The sequence below is a fragment of the Rhipicephalus microplus genome, chromosome 10, assembly GCF_043290135.1.
Source record: "Rhipicephalus microplus isolate Deutch F79 chromosome 10, USDA_Rmic, whole genome shotgun sequence".
Classification (NCBI taxonomy): Eukaryota; Metazoa; Arthropoda; class Arachnida; order Ixodida; family Ixodidae; genus Rhipicephalus; species Rhipicephalus microplus.
The window spans coordinates 90,192,706-90,215,019 of record NC_134709.1 but is presented as its reverse complement, the minus strand read 5'-3'; the positions used below and the strand labels follow the sequence as shown (position 1 = coordinate 90,215,019).

Here is a 22,314-nt window from a genome sequence, read left to right as displayed (position 1 = left end):
TCCTTCCTTCCTTCCTTCCTTCCTTCCTTCCTTCCTTCCTTCCTTCCTTTTTTTCTATACAACCACAGCAAGTGTTAGCCATGCATCGTGCCGCACGCTATCGCAAGTCAAAGCCAGCGCTGATGACGTAAAAATGACGTTACGGGAGAGACGGGAACCAGGGGGCACGACGCTGTTCGCCGAGCACCAGCCAATCAGTGGAGGCCGGAATGGATGATTATATATATATATATATATATATATACACATACTTGTGATGAGTTTCTTAGAGAAAACACGACACGAACTGTATTGTAACGCCGGCAACAGCTGACGCATAATACAGCATATGAAAATGTTCTCATCAAACTTTTCTCGTCGCCTCCATTATACACGCAGCTGCCGCAAGCTGTTCCACGACGCTCTACACCACGCGGTAGCAGAACACAGGCGTTTCCTCATTCGTTTTCTATATTTATTAACTTATCTCTGCATGTATCAATTCAAGGCGCGCCATCTGCGGAGGCCATATATAGCGAACACCTGCGAACGAGGTGGACACCGTGATGCAACAAGGCACACACGCGCGTCATGGCCCGACGACGGCAATATCGCTCTCGGAAAAAGAAGAAACGTGACGCAGTATTACGTGGTACTACTCGCTGCGCGATTGAGGTGCTGTTTGTGGCGTACGTTGTACTACCCTGTTCGTGACCCCAAACAGCCACGCTAAGGGCTTATAAAGGTATACGTTTTAACAGCGCAGTTGTATATGAGAAGGGGAAACCGAAATTCGTTCGTCCTACGTACGCTGAAGCGTGTACACGTGCGACAGAAATTGGGAAAACCTTACTATAGACCTATCCCATGTTTGTAAACAGCGGTGGGCGCCATCGATATACTGAGGCCCTTGTAGCGACGACGCAGCACGTAGGCTCCGCCCAGACTGAGGCTCGCCACCACCCTATATATCATCATCATCATCATCAGCCTGACTACGTCCACTGCAGGACAAAGGCCTCTCCCATGTTCCGCCAGTTAACCCGGTCCTGTGCTTGCCGCTGCCAATTCATACCCGCAAACTTCTTAATCTCATCTGCCCACATAACCTCCTGTCTCCCCCTAACCTGCTTGCCTTCTCTGGGAATCCAGTTAGTTACCCTTAATGACCAGCGGTTATCCTGTCTACGCGCTACATGCCCGGCCCTTGTCCATTTCCTCTTCTTTATTTACACTATGATATCCTTAACCCCCGTTTGTCCCCTAATCCACTCTTCTCTCTTCTTGTCTCTTAAGGTTACACCTACCATTTTTCTTTCCATTGCTCGCTCCGTAGCTAAGTACCGGCAAGATACAGCTGTTATATACCTTTCTCTAGAGGGATAGTGGTAATCTATATACCTGTCATAATTTGAGAGTGCTTGCCAAATGTGCTCCACCCATTCTTCTAGTTACTTCAATCTCGTGGTTCGGGTCCGCGGTTATTACCTGCCCTAAGTAGACATAGTCTTTTACAACTTGAAGTGCACTATTACCTATCTCGAAGCGCTGCTCTTTTCCGAGGTTGTTGTACATTACTTTCGTTTTCTGCAGATTCATTTTAAGACCCACCTTTCTGCTCTCCTTGTCTAACTCCGTAATCATGAGTTGCAATTCGTCCCCTGAGTTACTCAGCAATGCAATGTCATCGGCGAAGCGCAGGTTACTAAGGTACTCTCCATTAACTCTTATCCCTAACTGTTCCCATTCTAGGCTTCTGAAAACCTCCTGTAAGCACGCGGTAAATAGCATTGGGGAGATTGTGTCCCCCTGCCTTACACCCTTCTTGATTGGTATTCTGTTGCTTTCTTTATGAAGCACAACGGTAGCAGTTGATCCCCTGTAGATTTATTCCAGGATGTTTCTATATGCTTCGTCGACGCCGATTCCGCAGTGTCTGCATGACGGCTGATATTTCTACTGAATCAAACGCCTTCTCGTAATATATGAAGGCTATGTATAGTGGTTGGTTATATTCTGAGCATTTCTCTATTATCTGATTGATAGTATAAATGTGGTCGATTGTTGAGTAGACTGTTCGAAATCCTGCTTGTTCCTTTGGTTGATTGAATTCTAATGTTTTCTTTACTCTGTTGGCAATTACCTTTGTAAATAAGCTTGTATACTACAGAGAGCAAGCTAATTGGCCTGTAATTCTTCAAGTCCTTGTCATCTCCTTTCTTATGTATTAAGATGATGTTAGCATTCTTCCAAAACTCTGGTACTCTTCCCGTCAGGAGACACCTCGTAAACAGGGTGGCTAGTTTTTCTAACACAATCTGTCCTCCATCTTTCAGTAGATCTGATGTTACCTGATCCTCACCAGCAGCTTTGCCTCTTTGCATGCTCTCCAAAGCTTTTCTGACTTCTATTATTACTGGTGGGGTGTCATCTGGGTTACTGCAAGTTCTTATAGTATTAAAGTCGTGGTTGTCCCGGCTACTGTACAGATCTCTGTAAAACTCCTCCGCTATTTTATCTATCCTATCAATATTGGTAGTTATTTTGCCTTCTTTGTTCCTTAGTGCATACATCCGATTTTTGCCTATCTCAAGTTTCCTCTTCACTGCTTTGACGCTTCCTCCGTTTTTCAGAGCGTGTTCGATTCTCTCCATATTATACCTTCTTACATCGGATACCTTACGCCTATTAATCAACTTCGAAAGCTCTGCCAGTTCTATTTTGTCTGTTGTACTTGAGACTTTCATGATTTGACGTGTGTGTGTGTGTGTGTGTGCAGTGAAGAACGAAAGAGAGAATTGTGTAAGTATAGAACCAAGCAATCGCAACAATAGACGCCCTTTAGAAAGAGGAGAGGCGCCCGTTTCATAGGTGCAATCACATGCTCCACCGCGGTGGTCTAGTGGCTAAGGTACTCGGCTGCTGACCCGCAGGTCGCGGGTTCGAATCCCGGCTGCGGCGGCTGCATTTCCGATGGAGGCGGAAATGCTGTAGGCCCGTGTACTCAGATTTGGGTGCACGTTAAAGAACCCCAGGTGGTCGAAATTTCCGGAGCCCTCCACTACGGCGTCTCTCATAATCATATGGTGGTTTTGCGACGTTAAACCACACAAGTAATCAAGCGCAATCACGCCACCGTTCAGAGTAAGTGGTAAAAACAATGAAACAAAATGAGACGGCATGCTGTTTCACCGACGACTGTACTTGAAAACAAGTGCCCCAGAATGTCACTGGCACCGGACTTCACTTCCGTCTCAGCTTAGGAAAGCTATTCTTTTTTTTTTATTTATAATAAGTGCGTTTATGTATAGTATACAATACATGCAGGTTTAACCAGAAGAGACGACGGCCCGTGGGAGAATTACAATCCTTCAACAGTTTGAAAAGGTGTCCTTTGGAATGTTCGTCTTAGAAGAATGTCGCAGGTCTCAAGAATGAATTCAGCCATTTTTTGAACATCAGCGCACTTTGTTACGTCGTAGAGTAATAACGATCTACCTACCTAACCAACTAATTAAAAGACGACAAATCTGCCACTTCGTCTTTTTGTGCATGACTGATCAGCGCACGCTATAGGCTCTTGTCGATGGAGACTTATGCTTTGTGCCCAACCAAATTTACAACTCGCCGAACCACAGCGCTTACAATACAAAGGAACGCACTCGACGCTCAGGATATACACACTCAGACGCACCACTTTCTAGAGGTCTGCTTTCGTCCAATATATTACTAACCAAACCAACAATAACAACGGTCAGCTGTTCCCTGTACTATAAGAGCACTATACGTATACGCTTAAAATATGCGGCACACGCAGCGCCAAGCATTACGTTGTTCAATAAGCTTTGGTTGCGTGCGTTCTCAGCGTCTATACGGTGCTATGCACCCCGCGGTGTGTACATGTGTACACTGAACCCCGATCCCGGTAAATTAAATCCCTGGCTAATTCAGTTACAGCTACACTTTGAACACAGATTACATTAAAGTTACGGATTTCGGTGGCGGCTGCTTGGTTCGCGAAAAAAAAAATGTGCGGGTTTATACAAATAGGCTTTCGAGGTTGCGCTGCATTCACGTGCGTGTATGCATGCACCGTTTTCCCGAAAACTGACGCGCTTTCTGGAGCGTGGGCTTGTCGGCGATAAGCCGTTCCTCATACGGAAAATCTGATATCTTTCTTATCGACATCACCTGACACTTCCAGTTGCTACACGCCATTGTTTTATTTCTTTGTTTCACGCGGGAGCGTCATTATTGCCAGTATAGCAACAAAAGTCACAAGTATGCGCCGTTTTAAAAAACAACAACAAAGAAGACATTGAAAGGAAGAGGAAGAGAAGTATAGAAGAGACAAGAAAGATGCGCTTTCTCTTCTGCTTCTCTTTTCGTCTTCTTCATCCTTGTTTTTAAAACAGCGCATAATTAAGAATTAGACATGAACCGACTTTATATTCATGGGCAGTCCACAGTGTCCTGCATATATAGTTTGTTCATGTGCAATTCTTAATTATGCGCTCGGCTTGACGGTCCCTGCGTGGGTTTAGCCGGGTGGCGCGGGTACTCCCCAACTTTTTTTTTGGCACAAAAATATAATTTTAATCATCATCGTCATCATGAAAAATTATAGCCCCAATCATCGCATCACTATAAAAATGGTGCCATGCTATATGTAAAAGCACTCGGAGTGCGGAGGGGAGTTACGGGAAAGCAGTGCGCAACGAGAAACAAAGAAAGAAAGAAAGAAAGAAAGAAAGAAAGAAAGAAAGAAAGAAAGAAAGAAAGAAAGAAAGAAAGAAAGAAAGAAAGAAAGAAAGAAAAAGGAAAGAAAGAAAGGAAGAAAGCCCACACACGTTTATTTTCACGATAGGAGAAGGGTTTCTCAAGTTTTACCTACGCTTTAACGACGTTCTAAATAGACGTTTCTATTCGCTTTGACATAGTTACAATGACGCATTTCGCCGTTGCCAAGAAACACCCGCAATCACTTCAATGCGGGTTCGCCGCGGTGAAGCGCTGTTACCGGGGCTTCCCCGCGGTTCGGGGCTCACTTTTCTTCTTCTTTTCCCTCTTATAACCACTTCTCCCTACCGCGGAGGTCGCATTTCGATCCCTTGTACTGTGCGATTTTTGTGGATGCACCAAAGAACACCAGATGGTGGAAATTCCCGTAACCCAGCAATGAAGCATATATATATATATATATATATATATGGCTGCCATCGCGAATTATCACTTCCCGACATATATATAGCTATATAGTCGCACGTATAGCACCCAGCAGTGCGCAGATTTTCCTCTTCCCCCGCCTTCCCCCCCCCCCCCCCCCTTCTAGCTATAAAAGCCCCACTCTACGATGTAGTAGAAGGGTATTTCCGATGCTCGCACCTCGCTCGTATTGTTCGGCGGTGATCAGAGCCCACGCCGGACGCTCAGCTACGATGTAATACACACCACTACGTGTGAATTACATCTCTCTCGTAATCATATCGTGGTTTTGGGACGTTGAACCCCTCATGCATATCACATATGATTACATTTGACGCAAGGTTGCGTAAAACCACAGACACCATGACGAGAGGCACCCGTTATTACTTTTAGATTCGGGGACGGTTGGCGCCGTGGGTGTATACCGCAGCGGCGTGCGAAACGAGAGCGCGCTTTTTTTTTCGCGGGATGTGTATGTATACGTTCCCGAACACCTGCCTCAAACACGCACCGATGTGGTCTTTTTTTTTTTTCCTCTCTCAAAAAAGGCACACACACACGCTGCCGAATCGATGGGCATCGCGGCGAAGCAAAGCGAGCTCGGCAAAAACTGCCATTAAGCACATCACGGCCCATTCGAGCGTGCATATTATGTGTACGTCCAAACTTCACAGTCTTCAAAAGCACAACATAGCCCCCTCCTCCCTTCCCCCGCCGTTTTTTTTTTTGTAAACATTTCGATCCATTGTGGGCGCCCGTATATGAAAACGAATGTTTTACCACGATGTTTCGTCGACTGCAGTTGACCCACCTGGAACCAGTCTTTCATAAAGGACGAGTTGTTCACAATCACAGAGAGTTCAAACTATACTTTTTTTTTTTTCAATTCAGGGCAGTGCGACTGTTTTCCACAGAGTATATGTATATGTGCCAAATATGTAATATTGTTTACTGTACGTGTGGCACATTTACTGCTCACGACGTTTTCTGCTTGCTGAAGATTGACATTTTCGCTCAATAATTAGAACACGCGCTATACCAATACCGCTTTTTTTTTTTTTTGCACTGCGATCATCGACGCTAAAGTTTCCTATACGCCACTTGCGCATTAAATCTTCTTGGAAATCCACTTTCTGTATAAGTGAAAGATCAAGAAGAACCCGTGATGAAGAGTTCCCAGGCCCCGCTGCTATAGGATTACATAGGATGGCGGCTTGACAACTTTTATAACTGATGACTATGAGGTTTAACGTCCCAAAGCCACCATATGACTTTTTTTTTTCCATTTCGACATCATTTCCCGAAGGCATAACATTTTGCATTAAATACGCGCCATGCCGCTGTACGATGTGACGTAGCGTCTTGTGGTACACGTTGCCATGTATCTAGCGGGGTTGTCGATATGATGTTTTAACGTACCACAACCATGATGTGCATGATCTTGAGTAATGTGATGCGGGTTCTTGTTGCTGATTTGTTTCTCCCGGGCTGAGCCTCAGAGAGTTTTGTTAATAAGGACAAAGCCGTTCGGTTTCCAAGAAACACACAAAAAGTTTAATTGAAAAGAAAAAAAGGCAAAGATTCCTCACAAAACAAAACACTTAATAAACAGTTGACTGGACATGACGAAACACATCTGTAAACACCCAACAAAAACGTTCAAAGTCAGTAACTAAACCTAACGTTCGAAAGGGGCTGAGTGATGGGAGTAGCGCAAGAGTATCGGTGCAGTCTCACCCACAAGTTGGTTTTCGGCGGTGATGAGAAACCGGAACGCCGTGACTCCTGCGTCACTGCGTGGGCTGGACGAGGACGAGGGAACGCTGGCTGCTGGCGACACGTCGAAAAGCCCTACCAAATCGTGATGGTTTCGGCTTGAGGAGCGTGGACACGTCGGAGACGGGAGAACGCAGGCTGGTGGCGACGCGTCCGGGAACTAGGGTCGACCTAGTCAAGCAGCTGGGCGCACAGCTCGGGCCCGGAGCCCGACGGCTGTAGCTCGCCTGCCGGAACCGAAGTCCGCAGGCTCTGGAAAGGAGTTCAGGACCGGATGGCCACGGTCCTTTGGAGCGGGAACCCGACAGCAGGAGGCCCCGGCCGGTGGAAGTCCTGTAGGCTCGGGTCCGGAACCCAACGGCCCATCTTCAGCGCCCGGTCCGGTGACGACCTTCCGCTTGCACTGCCTGCCTCGAATTCCCCTTGCTCTGGTCTCCCCAGGCTCCTGCTTCAGCTCTGGCCCACTTGTCTCGTTCTCATTGGAGATACTACTGTTTCGTGGTGTCAAGCCATTGGGCCTTGAAATCTCCGTGTTCGCTGCCCATTGGATGTTTTACCTTTTGTTTACTTCACGTCCTGCCACGCATCCTCGTGCTTGACGCTCTTTAACGTCGTCATTCTTGTTTAAGCAGCACCGCACGTGCATTCTGGTATTTCTCCTTTTGTTTTTTTTTTTTTTTCCGTGACGCGCACTTTTCGAAGGCGCGCACTTTGAACGCGCACCACACATCACAAGTAACACCACATATAGTGCTGGGCTTTGGAAATTTTGATTATACCGGGGGTTAATTCTTTAACGCGCACCTTTAATATAAGTAAGCGAACGGTATCTCAATCATGTTCACCTCCATCAGAAATGTGGCCGGGATTCGATCCCACGACCTTGAGTTTAGCAGTCGAGCGAATCACCACCATATAGGCCACCTTGGCGGGTTCTTGGGAACTGTTGCCGCGTGCGCACACGTATGCGTCTGTCCCCACGGAAGGAGGGTAAACACAAAACACAAAATTATCTACGCGTGAAGCGCGTCCTGCAGGATTAAAATAAAGTTTTTTTTTCTCATTCCATTCATAAATACCTGCAAGAAGGAAAAATCACGCGACAACGTTGGAAATGTCAGCTGCCGTAACAGAATGATACTATACATATAAGTTGACAACGCAGCTGCGTCAGCACAAAGCGTTTGAAAAATCGACGGATGCGACGAAAATAACCTGGCTACGAAACACTATTCAGCAATTGCATACTGCATTCCTGGGAGATAACTTATCCGATACTAAGGCTGGAATAAAATATCGTGGAATTATCGATGACCGACAAAGCAAGCTCACAAGAAACGAGCCCTTAAAGATGATAATAATACCGAAAAACTTAGCACGCACGCACGTTTGAATGCTCGGTATACATAGGACAAAGCGTCACAAAAACTACGCGTAAAAAAAAGATGAGAAATGTCATCTATCATGCTCGACGAATCGAAGAATGTGTATAGCCGCACTCGCAAATCGAAATCGCACAGCGAAGTATCGCAACGCCAGCGATCACACATGTAGCAGTAACAAACTACGAGAAAGGACTCGATGTGGCCTGCATGTTGTATATACGTGTAATACCCCGGACCGTTTCAATAAATAGCGCATTTTCCGGTGGTCGTGAGTCCCTTTCGATATAGCGAACCCGAAAAAGGTCAACCTTCTATATTTGAAGTTCCCCGCAGCATGCACAGCGACGACGCTGCGTCGCGCTTGCGCACTAACCCTTATACTCCTCCCCACTGTCACCTTCATTCTGTTTCACACACTTTTTACCTGCAGTCAGGCCTATACAGAAAAAGCTGACAGGCTAGAAATTAATTTATGTTCGCGCTTCGAGTTCTACCGTATATATACCTGTACGGTCGCGCACGGCGTAAAAGGTTTACACATCCGCGCGCCGCAATCCATCCCTGAACGCGTAGGCGTCCGTGGAGTGCAACCTCTTTGGATGGGTAATTGCGTCACAAATGAAATAAAATGAAGAATAAAATTTGAAAAAGATTCAATCGTCATTTGGCTTTGTGGCGGTGGATTACAGGCGAAACTGCGCAGCAAAACCACACAGAGGTGACACTGAGTTTTGATTAAAAGCGCATAAAAGCGCAGTTTTCTTTTCCTTTTTTTTTTAACTTGCGGTGTGCACGCTCCTTTAAGGTACTTTCACTTTGATTTGCGTGGGCTTAAAGTGCAGCGCGAATGTTATTTAATGTTTACGTATTTATTTATCTACTAATTCCAATTTATTTTTCCGAGACCAGCGGCAAGTAGTGAGGTTTACGAAATTTCTGCGGCCGATTCTCTTGAGTATATATAACTGTTGCTTACAGTCAAGTACATGCTCTTCGGATACAAGTTAAGACGCCCGGAGTATAGACCCCGCCCAGACGACCGAAGCACGGCAGCAGATCACCTTCACGACTGAAGAAATGGCCCAGCGCGACGTCCCCGGCAATGCTCTACGAAGCTAGGTTCACCGGCCGTCCCGCTCATGACGTCAGTATGAGCGGGATGAGCGCGCCCGTTGATGCATCAGGCGTGTGTGCATGGATCCTCCTTGGAGGGAAAAAAAATGCCGCGGTCTTTTAAAGTTGTATCCGACAATAGCGAAACTTTGCATTTTACGAATTGCCGACAGACAAGTTCTCTAAGAAGGCTATGTAAGCCAACTTATCAACGTGTGCTATCAATAAGTGGCGATTCGACAAGACGAAAGCCGGCGGGGGGATTGGTCACGACTAGATCGGGCTTCAACTACAAAAGAAAAGAAAAAAGAAAATCACGGCATGAATGATGATTCAAGTGGGCGAAGCAGTGGGATATCGTTCGGTACGTGTTACCGTAAACCCCCCGTGACAGTGACCATGCACTCAGGCATGTAAATGAGTGACAAGCGGTGTACAGTTATATATCATGCTTATTGGTCATAACTGGTATGTTGTGTTGAGTTGTGCTTGAATTTAGTTTCGCCTTCGTTATCACGGCTTTGCGGTATCGGATCTATAGCCTAATGCTGGCAAAGACAAGGTCTGGGCACGTTACCGTGGTGATTGTTTCCAGCCATACGAAATGCATAGTAGAGCGTATCGGGACGTCATATATTGCACAAGCCAGTGGTTGTCCATGATTACCATCGTCGTCAGCGTCATCGTCATGGCGTATAATGAGTACCTTGCATGTGCTGTGCCGTAATGGAAGAGAATGCGTGGTCTGGAACACGCTTATTATTCATCTTCATCGTCAAGGCGCGTCACCACGGACGGCGGACATGGCTCGACCCCTGAGGAGCTTCGCCCCTAAAAAGTAAAACTCACAGGGTCCCCCGTATGCTTTCACTTGAGACGACTCCAAGACAGAAGTCCTTTTTCTTTGTAATCTCACCCTATGTACTGATGTTATCCCATCAAAAACATTCCTCCACCTGGCGTGGTTTTGCATGGCCTCCTTGATCGGATCACCCTTGACCAAGCCACGACGTCACGTGATGACGTAATGTTGTCACGTGACATATGTTGTCACGACTCAAATTTTGGCGATCTGTGACGTCAAGTGACGTCACATGATGACTCTATCACGCGATAATTTCACTCGTCGGCACGACGGTCAAACTTAACACTGCAGCAAGCAATCGAATTAATAGCCGATAATGGAGCAGATGTTTTTGTCATAACAGCGGTGAGTGAGCAACGGTCAACACTGGCGTTTACCATCATTCATCAATAACCATGGCCGCCATAGCAGCACTAGACAGAATGGTAATCATTTGGTATGTCTTTACACTTATCGTTAAAAATCAATCGCAGGAACAATACAATAGTAAGATGCAAAGTCGGGTCAGGTTGGAATACTTCCACGATTGATGCAGCGCTAAAACACGAAAATGTTAATACGATAATAACAATTATAGATTGTTGGGGGTTTCACATCCCCAAAACCACCACATGATTATGAGAGACGCCGTAGAAATTCCGACCACCCTGGATTCTTTAACGTGCGTTTATAAATCTAAGTACACGTGCCTCAAATTTCTCCTCCATCGCCAATGCAGCCGCACGGCCGGGACTCGATCCCGCGACCTGCACGTCAGCAGCCGAGCGCCTTAGGCTACACCGTGGCCGGTAAGAAGTCCTGCGCGCTCTGTTTTAGGTCGTCGTGTTTTAGAGCTGCATCAGTCATACCATACCATAGCAGACAATCATTCTGGCCCACAATAGCACATTGACCCATTTGATTTATTACCGGTCAACGTCAGCCACTGGGACAGTGAATGCGGCATTTCACGCGAAGTGACTACAGTGCTTTTGGGACCGGCTCATATAGCTTCCCTCTGAAGCCGGGGATCTGTCGTAGAATTCGCTATACGTAGCGTGCATAGGAAATACCTTAGGTAGTCATTCTCGTCCAAAAGAAAGTAGAAAAAAATTGAAAAAAAAACCCGCTTAATTCATACTATAAACGCAACAAATTTCTACTGCTGGATTTTCGTTCAGACTGTTAATTACCACATAAAAATCAATGCATGACCCTCTGTTTAAGCCAGTGCCGATATCGATTCTGTTGATATCTATAATTGATACAACGTTCACGACCGGAGCACATCAGCCATATGCAGTGACGCGAAAACGATGAAGGCGGCCATGGACTTAATAGAAAAGTTAATTGCTTCAATCTCGGAGCTCTTCTTGCTGATTAAGCGAACGTTCACACAATTCGTTGACATTTGGGCGCACAATGCGACAAAAACTGGTCTCGGCAGACGTTTCTGGTCTCGCACTGACGACGAATCAAGTTATTTTTTGGCAGTTTTGTGCGGCCTATATATAGCGGATGACGTCGTCAAGCCGGCGACGCATATAAAGCACGTTTAAAAATTGAATGATGCATTAGTTTTCATAACTTTGTCCCTGATCAGTCTTTCTATGTATGCAGAGACGGCACGCCACCCAGATATCACGCGGTAAATATTAATTATCTGTGCTTCGTTAAAAAGCTACCTCTTTTTACGCATTTGTTGAAAAAAAAAAGAAATGAAGCAAAAGAAACATATTACAAAAGTATCATGAGGGAAAAAAATAGATGTCTAACAATAGTTGGAGAGCCCTACACAGCCATACCAGGGCAACCTTTTCAATTAAGCAGGAACTCCCAACCGGGGATGGCCAGATAATGAGTGCGCACCCTATGCATGGAATAACCTCTATATACGTGCACTATATATACTCAGCTCTTTGAAACTGCCAACACAATGTACACAATATAGTTGTATCGCTATGTATACTTCGTTATATTTTTTTCTTGATGCTGCGTCAGGACAGTAGTGAGTTAAAACCTTATAAAATTCTTGTGCGCAAGCCGTACATAGCGTAGTTAGTTGTTGCGGCAATTGTAGTGGCCCGTTTTTTTTTTTTTTTTTCTGTGGCGGCTGTACGGCAAAGTTACTTGTTGCGGCAACTCTTTCGTCCTGCTTTCAAACTTACGTACCCATTCGTAATTATAATAGCTTCCTGAAATAGTCTCACCAGGAACGATTAGCGATACAGCTTCACAGTTAACTTGCGACAAAAGCTAAATGTAAACACGATTACGCGCCCAACACGTTCAATTCGTAAAGGCGAAAGCATGCAGTTCAGAAAGATCGCGTACGTGAGTAACAGTTTCGGTTTCAACTTGGAGGCTGTGGACCGTGTGCTCAGATTTGGGTGCACGTTAAAGAACCTCGGGTGGTCGAAAATTTCCGGAGCCTTCCACTACGGCGTCTCTCGTGATTATATGGTGATTTTGGGACGTTAAACCCCATTAATAATTATTATTGACTTGGAAGCTGTGGGTGAATGTTCGACCAAGGCACGAGGGCGGCGCCGATTCGTGTTCCGGTCAGAGCGGTCGCATTTCGGTGGAGACGAAAGGCAATTAACAACCCACGCACTTAGAATCTAGTCGCACGTCAACGAGTTTCAGGTGGTCAAAATAACTCCCGAGGCCTACACTATACACAGCACGCTTTTTACAATCACATATATCTCGATTTTTGAGCGCACAGCTTCAGTGTTAATAGCAGTTTTACACAAGTGTCGAAACGGGACAAAGTAAGAGCGGTACGGCAACTATACTGCGCTCGTCTGCTGGACCGACGGTTGCGAGTTCGATCCCATGGAGCCATAACGGTGACATTTCGGTGTAGCCTAAATGCGAGAGGCCCCTGTACCGTGCGATGTCGGCGCCCGTGAAAGAACACCGGACGTTCAAAATTTCCGGAGTCCCCCTATACTGTATACGGAGTGCACCTAATAATTAAGTCGTGGCTCGCACGTGCAAACCCCGGAAAATATCATAACTATACATAATCGTATATGGGTAATACGTACTCAGACGTGACGAGTTCCGCAGGTGGCCGCGACGCTTGCGTGTATGTATATATACACAAAAACAGCAAATCCACACGGGTACACCGAGGACCCAACAAGGGTGCCACTTCAACGAACACTCGCAGGAATCGATCTATATATGCTCACATACGCGAGTAGCACTGTGCAGCACAAACATTCAGAGCGTACATGAACGCGGTGCCGACTGTTTTAGAGCTCGTCGAGAAGGCGGGGGGCAAAATAGACCGGCCCCTGCGAATATGCTATACAGATTGTACGCGCATGCATGACGCGTGGGCGCCTCACACGCCTATAGTATCGCACTCCGCGAGTGCGTTTTCGTCATCTGCCCCTACCCCGTGCGCGTGTAGCGACGCAGTTGTGGCGTCGTTCGCTCGCACGTCAGCAGCAGCTGCGCGAGTCGTTGTGAACCTCCAACGCCACTGTTGCCGCGTCAGCAGCGCGTTCAATGGGGAAACCGAAAAAAAAAGGGGGGGGGGGGCGAAGAGAAAATAAGACGAAATCGCACTCTGTTGTCGACAAGCGCAAGTGACTTCGCGGCAAGCTGCCTGGAATCTTTTTTTTTTTTTTTTTGGGGGGGGGGGGGGGGGGTCCCACACAGCTTTAGGACAATTATAGAACAGCTATCGACGAAGAGCACAAGTGCACGAGGTCCCGTTTCATGAAGTTTCGCCATCGAAGCGAATCGCTTTACAGTCAGTTACGACTTAAGAATTAATACTGCGGAAAGACTGTCACAGGCCTATGCAATAGAGTCGCTCTTGATAGATCTCGTTCTATAACCTTAGCAGTCTATAGGATGCAAGTACACCATTGTGTAGAACGCTTGTTTTTTTTTTTTTGCTATTTACCTCAACTATAAAGTATAAGAAAGAGAGAGACATGTCAATTTTTTAATGAATAGACCCTTCTGCGATAATCGTTTTGTCTTCATTCAACTTCATTTTACAATGGACAGTTGCATATGCTTTGCTGAAGGCATTACACCACGCTCGACGTGCCGCTTCCTACGAGCCGTGTGAAAAGATTTTTTTTTTGTCAAAATGAACATAACCAAAAATGGACTTGCGATATATTTGAAGCCTTATATTTCATTCCAATCATGCCAGATCAGAGCACCAATGACTTCATCGTAAGTAGATATTTAAAACTTAATTAGTATTAGGAGGAGCTTTAATTAGGATTATAACACATATAATAACATATCACAGCATTGTTTTTGTTGCAATATAATATTTAATGCCTCGACATAACGTTGTATCGGTGTGACGCGCTCGTAGACTATAGTTCTTTATCGGTGGCGTCCGAAAGGGTTTAACGAGTTATGACACGAACTTCGAAGTATTTTCGGATCGTCGCCTAAGTAAAACCATCAGTGTTAAGAACCCTAGAAAGAGTACTGTGGCACCTGAGAATCAATCTAACATGTTTCTGATACCGCCACCTTTTACACAACCACTAACAACAAAAACACTTTAGGTTTCAATATCGACGGGGCGGCTTCTCAGTGAAGTGGCATTGGAGTGTGACGTTATGGGGATACCATACTATCGGCAAATACGTCATCTGCTCGCAATGCACGTTAACAACGATGAGCTAATTGTAGTCTAGTGACCCTGACGAGTAATTTCCGCGATTTAGATTGCACGCGGGACGCAGAGCTCGCAATCTTAGTGCAGGTTGACTGGTCCGGTCCATCACGTGGGGCTGGCTTGCTGATGCTCAGCGACAAAAACTTCACGAATCAAAGCAATTTTTTTTTACACCTGCTGTCCGACTCTGAGAACTTTAACGCTGCATACTAAGGAGAAAAAATCACAGCATATACACGGAGTGAATGATGATAAGTGGGGCGAAGCGCTGAAGCTAAACCGTGAACCATCCGCGAATTTCGCCCACTGCATAATCAATGACACAGACGTGACAAACACTATATGTTTATACAAGAAATTTTATGATTCGTAAGTGCATGGTAGCTATATGTCGCTTCCGTTCCCCCTTCATTATAACGGCTTTATGGTCGGTGAAGAGGTAGATCAATGATGGGGCGTAGTGGGATGTTTGCAAGGACGAAGTAGTGGGCAGTTTGCAGAGGTGGAACTATAGGCGGTCACGTACAAACAAGTGACAATCTATAAGACAACAGTGGAACAATCTAGGGTTACTTAACACGCACCTGGATACAAGTACACGACCATCTTGCATTTCGTATCAGCTACTTCTAGACAATATTTGCTTTATGGTCGGTGAACTGGTGGATCGGTGATGGGGCGTAGTGGGATGTTTGAAAGAACAAAGTAGCGGGCAGTTAACAAACGTGGAACTATAGGTGGCCACGTACATACGTACAAGGGATGGACAGACCCGCGCCTTCGGGAGCTTCGCCCCTAAAAAAAAAAAAAAGCATTCTTTTCACGAAGCCTCAAAAGCGTGCCAGTACTGCTTTAAAAGGACATTAAAGAGAAAAACTATTATTCGCATGCATAATTAGTAACTTATTACGATTTCACAATGCCAAAAACACCACACTTACCCCAAGAGGACGCTCTTGAACTCAGTAATAAAACGCGCAAAAAGAAATGGCGGGTGGTGACACCACCTAGAAATTCCCGCACCAAACACCGTGACGTCATAGATTTTGACAGCATCTACTGAGTCCTACATATCATAGAGATTCTCAAAATTAACTAGAGGGCACTCTGGCGCTGCGATCGTTCAACGACTATGGGAATGATGGGTAGTACACACATTTGCCTAGTCTTCGTACTTGCGGGCGGCGAATCGTACTTGCGGCTTCGTTTACTGGTGTGTTTCGATTTTGTTTTGAAAGAAAGTTTCAACCCTTTTGAACTTTGTGACCCAATTAGGAAAGGTAATTAAAAAAAACAGGGTGGTGAAGCGCAATCGCTGAACGTTTGCTGATTTTTGTTTCGTGGGAAAAGAGCTTCAAGCCACACGAACACACACGGAGCCAAGAGCAGGCCAGAAGTACGAAGTTTAGACAAATGTGTGTACTAGCCATCATTCCCATGCTCGATGAAGCGCTGTGCATTGCAGCTCCCATATACACTAGCGCCAGAGTTCCCTCTAGTGTATATTGGGAAACTCTCTGCTATATAGCTTCTAATCAGTGAAAATCAAGTGGAGCCACCTATTTCTTTAACCTAAACGCGCGATAGTCGTGCACCGTGTAAATAAGCGCCGGTTCCCGGCGTCCCGTCCTCCGGTTCTCGGAACAGCCTGGCATAAGGCAGCTGCAGAGGACTGTTCATCATACATGTGCGCATTCTCGTTCATTTCGCCGCCATCCTTCGTTACACGACGCTTGTTAACTCGGCGGTCGACGTTCGCTTGTTTAGGTTCAAAAACATGGGCCTCTGTACATTGTACTCCGAGGGGGCCACGGACTTAACTCACCCATCAAGAATGTCGCCAAAATACGAAAAATATATGTTGAAATCCGTGACAACACCGGCGGAGATTTCGCCAAGAAATTTAAAAATAATATCCTAAAATTCGTTTTCGCCGGAATTAACGATGGTGAAACTAACTACACCATAGTTTTAAGAATGACCTTTATTAATCTACGCACATTCATTGTCTCACTATACAAGTGTTATTTTTCGCGGAAAAATGAAGTGAGAATCTTCGTTGAAATTCGCCAGAATGTAAAAGCTTTCTAACGCGAACCAGCGACACGAACACGGGAAAATAAGCTACGCGAAACACGCGAGACGCGTCTGACGTCACGTAACTGCAACGCGATGGAACATTTATTCGGATTCATCCAGATTAGGACAGCGATAACTATGCGCGGGGCTGAACCTACTTTCAGCTTGTTATTCGGCCTCGTCAACTGCGAAAAGGGGCCGTCGGCGGCAGCATCAACACGAGTGATGCAGAAAAATTCATCCTTACGATGACGTCATTTCCACGTCACGCGACGAAATCACCAAATGTCATCGTCACTTGGTCCAGCGTGGGAGGATCCCGCGCAGGCACCGATGAACCTCGCCAGGTGGGAGAAAAGCTACCAGTGCCTCTGATCTCGGAGACATGCGCGCAGAAAGCTTTAGGACGGGAGTGGAGGGGCGTGAACACGACTGAGCGGGATGAAATAAATAGATTGCGCGTTCGAGTAGTGTTAGGTGAATCGTGTGAGTCTTTGAAACTCAATTATTAATATTGCAATTATGATTATTGCAATGCGGAAAGCGCTCTAAAAGGGAAGCGTACAGGGCGAACAGCTGGACGTGACGTCCACCACCGAAGGTTCCGGGTTCGATCTCGGCAGCGACAGTCGCTCTTCGTGGAGCTGAAACTCCAGAGGCCCGGTCACGTGCTGTACGATATCAGTGCACGTTAAATAACACCAAGGTCGTCCTAATCTAAAACGTAAAATTATGAATCGCTTTTCTAATGATTTTTTTATTTCGAGACTAATGCATAGTTCGTGCTCCGGCAGCCTTCACTTCTACTTGTTTGTAACGTGCTTCGATCTGCTAGTCTTTCCCTTTCTTATTTTCCCAATCGCAGTTTTGGAAATGCTGTTTCATTTTTATGTTAGGCGTGTCACAAAAAAAAAATTTCTGAAGCATCAGCTTATTGTCAAAGACGTCCGCCACGGTGGTCTAACGCCTAAGGCACACGAAGGTCGCGGTATCGAATCCCTGCTGCGACGGCTGCATTTTTGATGGAGGCGAAAATGCTGCAGGCCTATGTGCCGAGATTCGGGTGCACGTTAAAGAACCCCAAGCGGTCTAAATTTCCAGAGCCCTTCACTACAGTGTCTTTGATAACCATCTGGTGGTTTTCGGACGTTAAACCCCACATATTATAATTATTGTCACTATTATCAACATTGTGATTGGTCGCGCGCCCGTAGCGGATCCCAGAGGCCACATAGAAAGGAGCACGTGGTTGAGATCTCCTCCGCAAGATGGCCCGCAGCTTTTAAGCCACGAGGTGTGTTGCCCGAAAACTTTTCGTTCTATCCCCGCGGCACCACGCGGAAATAAAGTTATGCGACTTCGCCAAAAAAGTACCCGCGCCAATTTCTCCCCTGTCGCGATAATTAACAGCGTTTCGTTCGTCTAAGGCACTGAGACGGCAAAGGCACAAACTATTTTTTTTTTTCGGGAAACCCCCTATGTTCGGTCACTGATTTGGAACATCACCATGGAACGAAACCTCTATATTTTAGAATCGGCGTCTGGATTTTAGTCATTGCAAGAATCAGTACCAACATGGTCGTGTTTTTTTTTTGTTTGTGTTTTAAACGTGACGTCAAATCTCCTTTACAAGAATCAGTACCGACATGGTCGCTTTTTGTTTGTTGTTTTTCCCTTTAAAAGAATCAGTACCGACATAGTCGTTTTCTTTTTCTTTTTTTTAACATGACGTCAAATCCCCCTTAGAAGTGACCCGTGTGCAAGATATTGGAATGGATTTCTTTAAAATGGGAATGTGGCATTCGTTTGAGAACCCGGTCCTGTGCGCGCACCAACAGCACGTAATCCCTTCCTGAAGTTCTTCATATAAATGGCGGCAGAGTTCAGCCCGCGACCTCTGGGTCCACAACAACAGATGCCGGACACAATATCGACTGGGCCACGATCACAGCGTGAACAGGCGCGCCCTAGATTCAATGGTTTAAGATTCCCATTTCAATTCGCGCACTTCCTACATCCCTAATTTCCATGACCTACAGAAGACTCCCGACCAACTCATAGATTATACAAGCCAAGATCCGATTGCAGAGCATACATCACAGTTTGCCTAAACCGGCTCAAGATTAATCCTCGCAAGCTGGACAGCCCGCAGTCGATATCGATCCGGCGCGGTGCATGCAATTCGATATACACAACGGATCGCTCGCTGCCTCCGCGACTTGGACTTTTCGGCGATGCACCCGGTTGAACGACGCCTTAATTAGGCCCGTGCACCTATACGGGCTTACTCAGCGTCGGTAATTAAGGTCTCTTTCGATCGCCGAAAGAAGCGCGGCGCGAAATTCGGTCGCGGGCAAGGCGCGCGAACGAATGCGACCAACGGGCGACGAAATCAGAGGCTCACGCAATATGTCCTCGCACCCTATATGCGCGAGGGCAGTCTAAAATGGGAGTCTCAAACACGTTCCTTTTGTCAGCGGCCCGTAAAAAAAATATCTTCATTGTTACGTTATTGCACATCGCTTTTAGAACATCAAGACTCAGGGGGCGAAGAATTACACGAATTAACACAAGCGAAGAACACCCACATACGAATGAAGAACACCCTTACATTGCCCCGCCGCGGTGGTCTAGTGGTATACTCGGCTGCTGACCCGCAGGTCGCGGGATCGAATCTCGGCTGCGGTGGCTGCATTTTTGGCGGAGGTGAAAATGCTGTAGGCCCGTGTGCACACAGATTTGGGTGCACACCAAAGAAACCCAGGTGGTCGAAATTTCCCGAGCCCTCCACTATACGGCGTCTCTCTTAATCATGGTGGTCAACAAAACGCCCTTATATGAATATCTTTGTCCAATTCTTTTTTTTAAGTAAGCATGTCCATGGTAAGGACAACCGGTATAGAGCAGTGTGCTTGCTTTATTGCAAATGTCGGTGCATATCAGATGAAGAACAAAACAGCGCTTCAGACGAGATGTCTGTGTCTCTATATCGACCCGTCTTATGCGCTGTTCTATTCTCGATGTGCAGGGTACAAGGCGTAAGGCATGTTTATTCGTGAGGTATTCCCTCGGCCCAATCATGTGTTGATATAACCCTTAAACAAGCCAACAGGTTGAAACACGGTCACTGACGAAGTCCGATGATGACCTCACGTTTCGGAACCGCACACGGGTTCCTTGTCACTGAGCTGGATCAGAAGTCGTTGTCAATTATGAAGCCAGTAGGTGACGCAACGAGCGTGCGTAGATAGCAGGCATGATCTAGTAGCTTAGACACTCGGCTGCTGCCCGGCAGGTCGCGGGATCGAATCCCGGCCACCGCGGCCGCATTTTCGGTGGGGGCGAAAATGCTTTAAGTCTGCATGCTTAGATCCAGGCGCACGTTAGAGAATTCCAGGTGGTCGAAATTTCCGGAGCCCTCCACTACGGCGGCTCTCAATCATAAGGTGGCTTTCGGACGTTAAACCCCAACATTTATATTATAGCAGCCATATTCCCTGCTGTTTTATTCATTGAGCTGGCGGCATTGATTGGATGATTAGAGTCCAGGAGCCAGCGAGATATATATATATATATATATATATATATATATATATATATATATATATATATATATATATATATATTGTTACGGGGAAGATTTATTCACCGAGAGCTGGTATTGCTAACGGCTTAAAGAGCGCACAGTCATGCAGGCCAACGGGAGAAGCTCTAGAGTGTAACCCACTACAACCATGTTATCGTCTTCTTCATTTGGGTGCCAATTCAGCTGTGTCTAGGTGACAGTTTCATACACGTATCATCACCCCGGCCCGTAAGGCACCGTCTCGGTGCCTGTTAAATGAGCGAGTCGGCGTTGTAGGGCTTGAGACGAGAAACGTGGGCCACTTCCGTTCTGGGTGCAGCAGCTGATGAGTTTGTGGTAGCGGAAATCTCGTAGGTCACAGGTGTGACCTGACGAATGACTCGGTAGGGCCCGGCGTATCGCGATAGTAGTTTCTCGCTGAGGCCAAGACGTCGAGACGGGAGCCACAAGAGAACAAGAGATCCCGCAGAAAAAACGGCATCTCTATGTCGACGGTCGTAAAGGGACTTCTGTGCTGTCTGCGACGACGATGACCGAGCGCGCGCTACCGCGCGTGCCGTGAGGGCCCGGGAGATCGCATCCTGAGCGTACGAAGTGGAGGATGGGTGGTCTGATGAAAGCAGTGTGTCGAAGGGCAGTAAGGGATGACGTCCGAAGAGTAGATAAAAAGGGGAGTAGCCCGCTGTTTCATGACGCGACGTGTTATAGGCGAAGGTTACGAACGGAAGAGCTATGTCCCAATCAGTGTGGTCGGTAGATACGTACATGGAAAGCATGTCCGTCAATGTGCGGTTTAGGCGCTCCGTAAGGCCGTTAGTCTGAGGGTGGTAAGATGTGGTGAAGTTGTGACGGGTAGCACAAGATCGGAGTAGGTCATCAACCACACGAGATAGAAAGTAGCGACCACGGTCTGTGAGCAGGTGAGTCGGAGCGCCATGCTGGAGAATAATGTCGTACAGCAGGAAGTCGGCAACGTCGGTTGCGCAGCTGGTTGGTAGCGCTCGAGTGATTGCATACCGAGTGGCATAGTCTGTGGCCACTGCAATCCATTTATTTCCAGTTGTAGAAGTAGGAAAGGGACCTAGCAAGTCCAACCCCACTCGATAAAATGGCTCGGCTGGAACTTCAATAGGTTGAAGAAGACCGGCAGGGGGAGTCGTAGGCTTCTTTCGGCGCTGGCAGAGGTCACAAGATGTGACGTAACGGCGAACAGAGCGGTACAGACCCTTCCAGAATATTCGTCGTCGAATGCGGTCGTAAGTTCTGGAGACTCCTAGATGTCCAGAAGTTGGAGCGTCGTGGAATTGTCGCAGAACATCCTTTCGCAGGTGATATGGTACGACGAGTAAAAGTTCCGCGCCATCGGGGTGTAAGTTGCGGCGGTACAAAATGTTGTCTTGAAGCAGGTATCTGCTAAGAGAAGGGTCAGCATGACGCGATTGAAGGCGGTCAATGATGGTGAGCAACGATGGATCTCGGCGCTGTTCGTCAGCCACGTTCAAAAAGTCAGTGATGGCTAAAACGCAGGCATCGGATTCCAAATCAGTGGAGCTAGGTGGATCAACGGGGTGCCGGGATAAGCAGTCAGCATCGCTGTGCAGCTTTCCAGATTTGTAAACAACCGAGAACGTGTACTCCTGTAATCGAAGAGCCCATCGGCCGAGTCTTCCTGTAGGGT

General features: G+C 46.6%; 1 protein-coding gene across 2 annotated transcripts in view; it reads right to left on the bottom strand.

Annotated features, from left to right (window-relative positions):
• Rab3 (RAS oncogene family member Rab3) overlaps positions 1–22,314 on the bottom strand; it is a 107,346-nt gene that overhangs the window by 61,405 nt on the left and 23,627 nt on the right. Inside the window, exon 1 of one of the 2 annotated variants that reach the window (XM_075875869.1) lies at positions 13,359–13,496. The exons of the other annotated variant lie outside the window; for it this stretch is intronic. The gene's annotated coding sequence lies outside the window, so the exon portion shown is untranslated. Of the gene's footprint in view, positions 1–13,358; positions 13,497–22,314 lie in introns of those variants that run through there. 2 annotated transcript variants of the gene reach the window in all.